The following is a 6,557-nucleotide window of genomic DNA, read 5'->3' on the forward strand; positions in this document are numbered from 1 at the left end:
CAGCCTTATTACCTAGAAGGAGCTCCACATCAGTTCCAGTCCCAATAGGCATGGGTCATAATATGGTCACATGGTTGTTCAACCCACTTTACAATAGGCTGTCAGGAAGAATAGATCCACCTTGATTTAAAATTCCCATCTTTGTGCTCAAATCTCTCCATGGCCTCAGCCAACCCTATCTCTGTAACTTTTTCCAGCCTTACAACCCACAAAGAATTTTGCATTTCTCCAATCCTCTTATGCATTCCCCACAAGTTTCACTCCACCATTAGCAGAGGCATGTTAGGCCACCTGGTCTTAAGCTCTGGAAGCCCTTAGCCTCCCCATTTCTTCCTTCTCCTTCAGATAACCTCTTCTCGTCTTCTATTTTAAAACATACTTCTTTACCTTGGTGTCTGATTACGCTTCTATGAAGTGCCTTGGAAAGCTTGGCTACATTGCTATATAAATGGAAGTTGGTGCTGTAAAGCCAGAAGGAGAGCAAACACAATATTAATTGGGTAAAGTGGGGGGGGTATGGAGATCATTTGTATCTCATTCCCTGGGGATCTAACCAATGTGACAAAAAGGCCTTGAGAGAGATGCTAGGTTCTTACCTTAGGAGTGGCAACACCGAATAGAAAACAAAAAATTCACTCCAATATCACTCACATTCCACCGACTAGTTATGTGAGAGAATGCTGATCTCTCCGTATCACATTCATAGATCTTCGTGGTCAAATTTCAAACCATCACAGAGTGAAATAATCCCACTGGCGTCATGCTATAGGACACAGTTGTAAAAATAGCATCAAATTAAAGGGGATAGAGGCAAATGCAGCCAAGCGGGACAGGCCTGAGCACTGAGGGATTTGGTTCAACTCTTTACTGCTTGACAACTTCTGCATTTACTCACCGGGCTTTTCATTATTATTGAATTGTGGTGGATTAGGAACTGTTATGGATACTTTATGATTGCATTAAAAATGTGAAAATCATAGTCATTTGGAACATAATCTTCAGCTTCTTCCTCAGATTTGAGTGACACTTGACCTGAACATAATTGTTTTTATTCATTTATGGGATGTGGGTGTCACTGGCTAGGCCAGCATTTATTGCCCATCCATAATTGCCCTTGAGAAGGTGGTGGTGAAATGCCTTCTTGAACCGCTGCAGTAGGTACACCCAGAGTGCTGCTAGGGAGAGAGTTCCAGGATTTTGACCCAGCGACAGTGAAAGAGTGGTGATATATTTCCAAGTCAGGATGGTGAGTGGCTTGGAGGGGAACCTCCAGGTGGTGGTGTTCCCATGTATCTGCTGGTTTTGTCCTGCTAGATGGTAATGGTCATGGGTTTGGAAGGTGCTGCTTAAGAAGCCATGGTGGTGCATCTTGTAGATGGCACACACTGCTGCCACTGCTCGTCAGTGGTAGAGGGAGTGAATGTTTGTAGAAGGGGTGCCAAACAAGTGGGCTGCTTTGTCCCGGATGGTGCCAAGTTTCGTGAATGTTGTTGGAGCTGCACTCATCCAGGCAAGTGGAGAGTATTCTATCACACTCCTGATTTGTGCCTTGTAGATGGTGGACAGGCTTTGGGGAGTCAGGAGGTGAGTTACTCGCTGCAGGATTCCTAATCCCTAACCTGCTCTTGCAGCCAGAGTATTTATAAAATATAATAAAATACACCTTTCCTAGTGGTTCATGAGTAACTGCACCGATCAGACTGTTGCTGAGCTGTACAAAGCAGAAAGACTCCAGGTTTGATCTTTCCATGCGTGCTAATTAAGTTTTGGATATCCAGCAGCAGTGTGGCCGATGACACACTACCCCAGCAATAATGTGCACCTGTGAATTTCTACCCCAGCCACAGTTGGCACCCATGAAAGTCTACCCTAGTAACAGTGTATGGCCATAAAACTCTATCCCAACAGAAGTGGGCACCTGTGAAATTCTACCCCAGCAACAGTATGCACCTGTGAAATATAAATATGAAGAAAGCCTTGACATAATGATTTTTTCATTAGAACAATGCAGACATAATAGAAATGTTATATTATAATATTATTCAAAAAAGGCTAGGAACTATATTGTTATGGACATGCATACGTGTTCATCCAGAAAGCCACATTGCTTGCTACTGCATTATAGTCAGTGTACCAAAGCAATGATATATCACTCCACCACCCACATGGAGAACTGCAAGAGACACAGTCGATGTCAGGTTCAGCATTTATGTCCAAAAGTGGGATTATTTTGAATTTCTGGGAACCACAAGGTATGGTGGCAGCAGGTATTTTGGAGTAAAACACAAGCATTATAAACAAAATAAATGCTGAATTAGATTGAGAAAAATCAACCCAAGTTAGTGCCAGAGAGAGAGAGAGAAAACTGAATGAATCCTGCAAAAGCGAAATGGCCGTCACCACAAAAATGAATGTGCAACTCCAGCCCATGCTGAGTTCAGAGACGATAATCTCAGAAAGGCATTTGATAAGTTTAAACAAAAGTGCAAACTGACTTTCAATAATTTTCTAAAAGCCATTAGAGAAGAGGAAAGGATCAGCTACATCCTTTTGTGGACAGGAGAGAAAGGTTGGGATGTTTTTAATAGCTGGGAAATGAGTGAGATCGACAATAAAAACACAAGACAAAATTTTCTAGAAATTCTGGACACAACTCCAGCCAAAGTCAAACCATCAGATCCACTGATATGAGTTTCAAAGTCTAAGGCATGAACTAGGTGAGTCTGTCGGCAATTTCTTAATGAGATTGAGAAATGTAGCCAGCAAGTGTAAATTCAAAGACATAGGCCTGGATTTTCAAGCCCCATCGTGGCAGAACCTACCACAGGGGATTCAGCAGCTCAGCCAAAAGTCTATTGGCTTTCTGTGGGACCAGATGATCCTGGCGGCGGGTGGGGCCAGAAAATCCTGCCCATAGATGAAAGGCTGGTAGATCAGCTCATTTGGGGCTCTGCACACTATGATGTACAAAAAGCTCTGATTAGAAAAGACAAGCTCACAACATCCTAGGCTGTTGACAACGTCAGAGCATGTGAAACCACGAATAGTCAGATGAAGATGCTGACTACCCAAATGGCTAACCTTCGGTTAAGTCAAAGGAAAGGCAGCAGGGCTGATGCAGTATAATACAAACAAAAGAATGCACACCAGACAGACAGAAAGATGCATTAGAGCTTTGAACAACCACATGAGTTCACAGACAGAAGGAAATGTCCTGCATACAGGTCAAACTGCAGAGCTTATGCAAAACCCAATTACTGCAAAAAAATGTGCAGGACAAAGGAAAAAGATGAGTTTGAGGACACAATAGACATAGGAACCATACGACTGCATGAAATGTCAGGATGTGACAGTTCCCAGAGAAAAGAATTTCACATAGCCATTCAGATCAGGAAGGAGGTGAGAAATAAGCCCACAACTATAAATCTACAGAGAAGTTTAATGCTAGTAACATCATCCCGCTCAGACTTTACCAGAAAATCCTGAAAATTTGAAAGAAAATGGTTATCCAAAGAAAGATGATCTGAAACCAAGCAATGTCATGCTCACAGCATTTGCTGGAACTAAGATTCAACAGTTTGGAATGACCCAAATCAGAGGGGCACACAAAGGAAAATCCAAAATTGACATTCTACGTCACTAAAACAGATGATTCTGCAATCCTAGGATTGCGTAATTGCAAAGAGCTGCAGCTAATTGTGAGATGAAGGAGGCATCATTGAGGGTTGAAGATTGTACACCCATTGAAAAGCTCCCTCTGATCAGAAGTAAGGAAGATATGGTCTAAATGTACCCAGAGAGTGTTTTGATGAGGTTTTTGGATGCTTTGAGATTTTGAGTATCACATCACCTTTGATCCAGAGAAGAAACCAGTGATTCATCCTTCATGAAAAGTACCAGTAGAACTAAAAGGAAAACTTGAAACAGAGCTCCAAGAGATGGAAGAAAAAATAATTGCTGGAGTCATAGAGCCTACAGTTTGAGTAAATTCCATTGCTGTGAGAGAGAAGCCAAATGGATGGCTATGAATATGCCTGCATCCCCAGGATCTTAATCAAGGAACAAAGAGGAATCACTACCCTACTCCAACATCGCAAGAGGTCATGACAGCAGAGCAAAAGTTTTCAGCAAGTTTGAAGCCAGAAATGACTATTGGAACATTAAGCTTGATAGGAATCCTCACTGTTGACAACATTCAATGCACCCTTTGGACAGTTCAAATTCCTGTATCTACCCAAATGAGCTAGGATGTGTTCCAGCAGAACGTAGAAGAGACATACGGAGGATGTAAAGGAGCACTTGGCAGAACTGATGATATCCAGATCCATGGTGTAGATAAAAAAAGATCATGATCATCGTTTACAAGAAGCCATAGAGAGAACCAGGAAAGCTGGGATCAAGCTAAATGGAGACAAATGCATTGTGAAGATGACAGAATGTCAGATATTCGGAATGGTGTACGCACCTAACAGAGTCAAGCCAAGCCCTGAAAAAGCCGCAGCTATCTTTGTAATCAAAGCCCCAAGAGACAAGAAAGAGCTGAGAAGTTTCCTTTGCTTGATCCAGCACATGAGTTCTTTCATACCTCACATGTCAGAACACACCTGTGAGACCTGATGAGAGTTGGTGAGAGAGGCCATTCAGTACCAGAGTATCAGAGTCACATCAGATGAGTTTCAGCAAACTGAAAGTAATAGTATGCAAGGAGACAAGTCTGTCATACTACAACAGAGAGGAACCTGTCATCACTGTACAAGCAGATGTTTCTACAAAAGGACTGGGAGTGCCCTTGGTTCAAGAGGGAAAACCTACAGCAGTCACATCCGAAGCTCCAACATCAGCTGGGACTAGATATGCCAACATAGAAAGAGAGCTTTTGATAGTTGTACATGAATTCCATACATATCTCTTTGGGAGAAATTTCATAGTGGAGAGTTATCATCATCTGCTAGAGCAGATCTACAAGAAAAATCTGTGCAGAGCACAGCAAGGCTGCAGAGGTTACACTTGAAGCTTCAGAGTTATGACTTCACTCTGAAATACATGCCCTATCTTGTTTGTCGTCACATGAGAAATGCAAGTTAAAAAATACAAGTGATGGATCTTTACATCTAATGAACATAGCACCACCGAAATTGAGTCAAAATAGAGTTCAGACCAGCAAAGATGAAGAGTTATAAATGCTCTCTCAGTACGTGATCCAGGGACACAAATAATCCTTTGACATGTCCCAGCTCATGTGACAGTGTCACATGAGGGGATATGTTTTAAAATTTTTTAAATGCCCCCGCTCGCCACCGGAGAATTCAGCAACAAAAGATGGTGTCTACAAACATTGTATGTCAGAAATATAGAAATACACAGTAAACACAACCAACAATAAAGCAGTATCAGTCAATCAGAGTTGACATCTCATTGGAAGATGGTGTTTTGCTGGCCATATCCAGAATCATCATGCTCAAAACGAGGCAGAGAGAACTTCTCCAGAAGATACATGAAGGCCACATGGGAATGGAGAAGTTCTGCAGAAGGGTCATGAGGACTTGAAACGTCAACTCTTTTCTTCTCCACCGATGCTGCCAGACCTGCTGAGTTTTTCCAGGTAATTCTGTTTTTGTTTTGGGAATGGAGAAGTGTAAGCGCAGAGCAAGATCAGCAGTGCACTGGGCAGACATTCACAAAGACTTCAGAGGAAAAATTATCCCCCCATTAGGGGGGTTGTCCGAGGGCAGGCGGGGGCGGGTGCGAACCCGATTAGGGCTGCGCTGCCATTTTACATGAGCAAGCCTATTAAGGGCCAACTATTGTGACGCTTGCCCAGAAGCGCTGTGCGCTCCCTGTGCAGGCGGGGGGGATTCCCTGAGCCTGGTGCCTCAGGGATATCAGCTTGACATTTAAAACCTGAAATAAAGCATTTAAAAACTTTTAAAACATATCCCCTCATGTGACACTGTCACATGAGCTGGGACATGTCAAAGGATTATTTGAAAATTTTCTATTGAATTTTAAAACCCTTCATAAAACCTCAACCCGCTTGTGGATGAGGTTTCATGAAAAATGCGAAGGCTGCTTGGGCTCTTCGCCTGCCCATCAATTTTAAAGTTGGACGGGCAGCTCATTTAATTGCTTTAATTAGTTTTTAACAACTTTGGCAGTTCAGTGGGCACGCAGCCGATTAACTGAAAATCTAAATGATGCTCAGTGATGTCAGGACCCCCACCCGACATCACCGCACGCCAGTTTATGCATTGGTGAACAGGCCCCGTCCCCGCTCACCACTGGAGAATTCAACAACAAAAGATGGTGTCTATGTACATTGTATGTCAGAAGTATAGAAATACACAGCAGAAAGAGCAGATAATAGTTACTGAAGTACCACCCAGACCATGGAATACTGTGGGGCCTGATTTATTCACACACAATCCAGAATGTATCTCATAGACTATTACTCAAAGTTCCCTTTTATCAGAAGGGTCAAATATTTGAGAGCTACAACAATTATCTCAGCTGTACAAGTTCTGTTGCTAGGCAAGGGATTCCTGAAAAAGTAATATGTG

Source organism: Carcharodon carcharias, chromosome 15, assembly GCF_017639515.1.
Source record: "Carcharodon carcharias isolate sCarCar2 chromosome 15, sCarCar2.pri, whole genome shotgun sequence".
NCBI lineage: Eukaryota > Metazoa > Chordata > Chondrichthyes > Lamniformes > Lamnidae > Carcharodon > Carcharodon carcharias.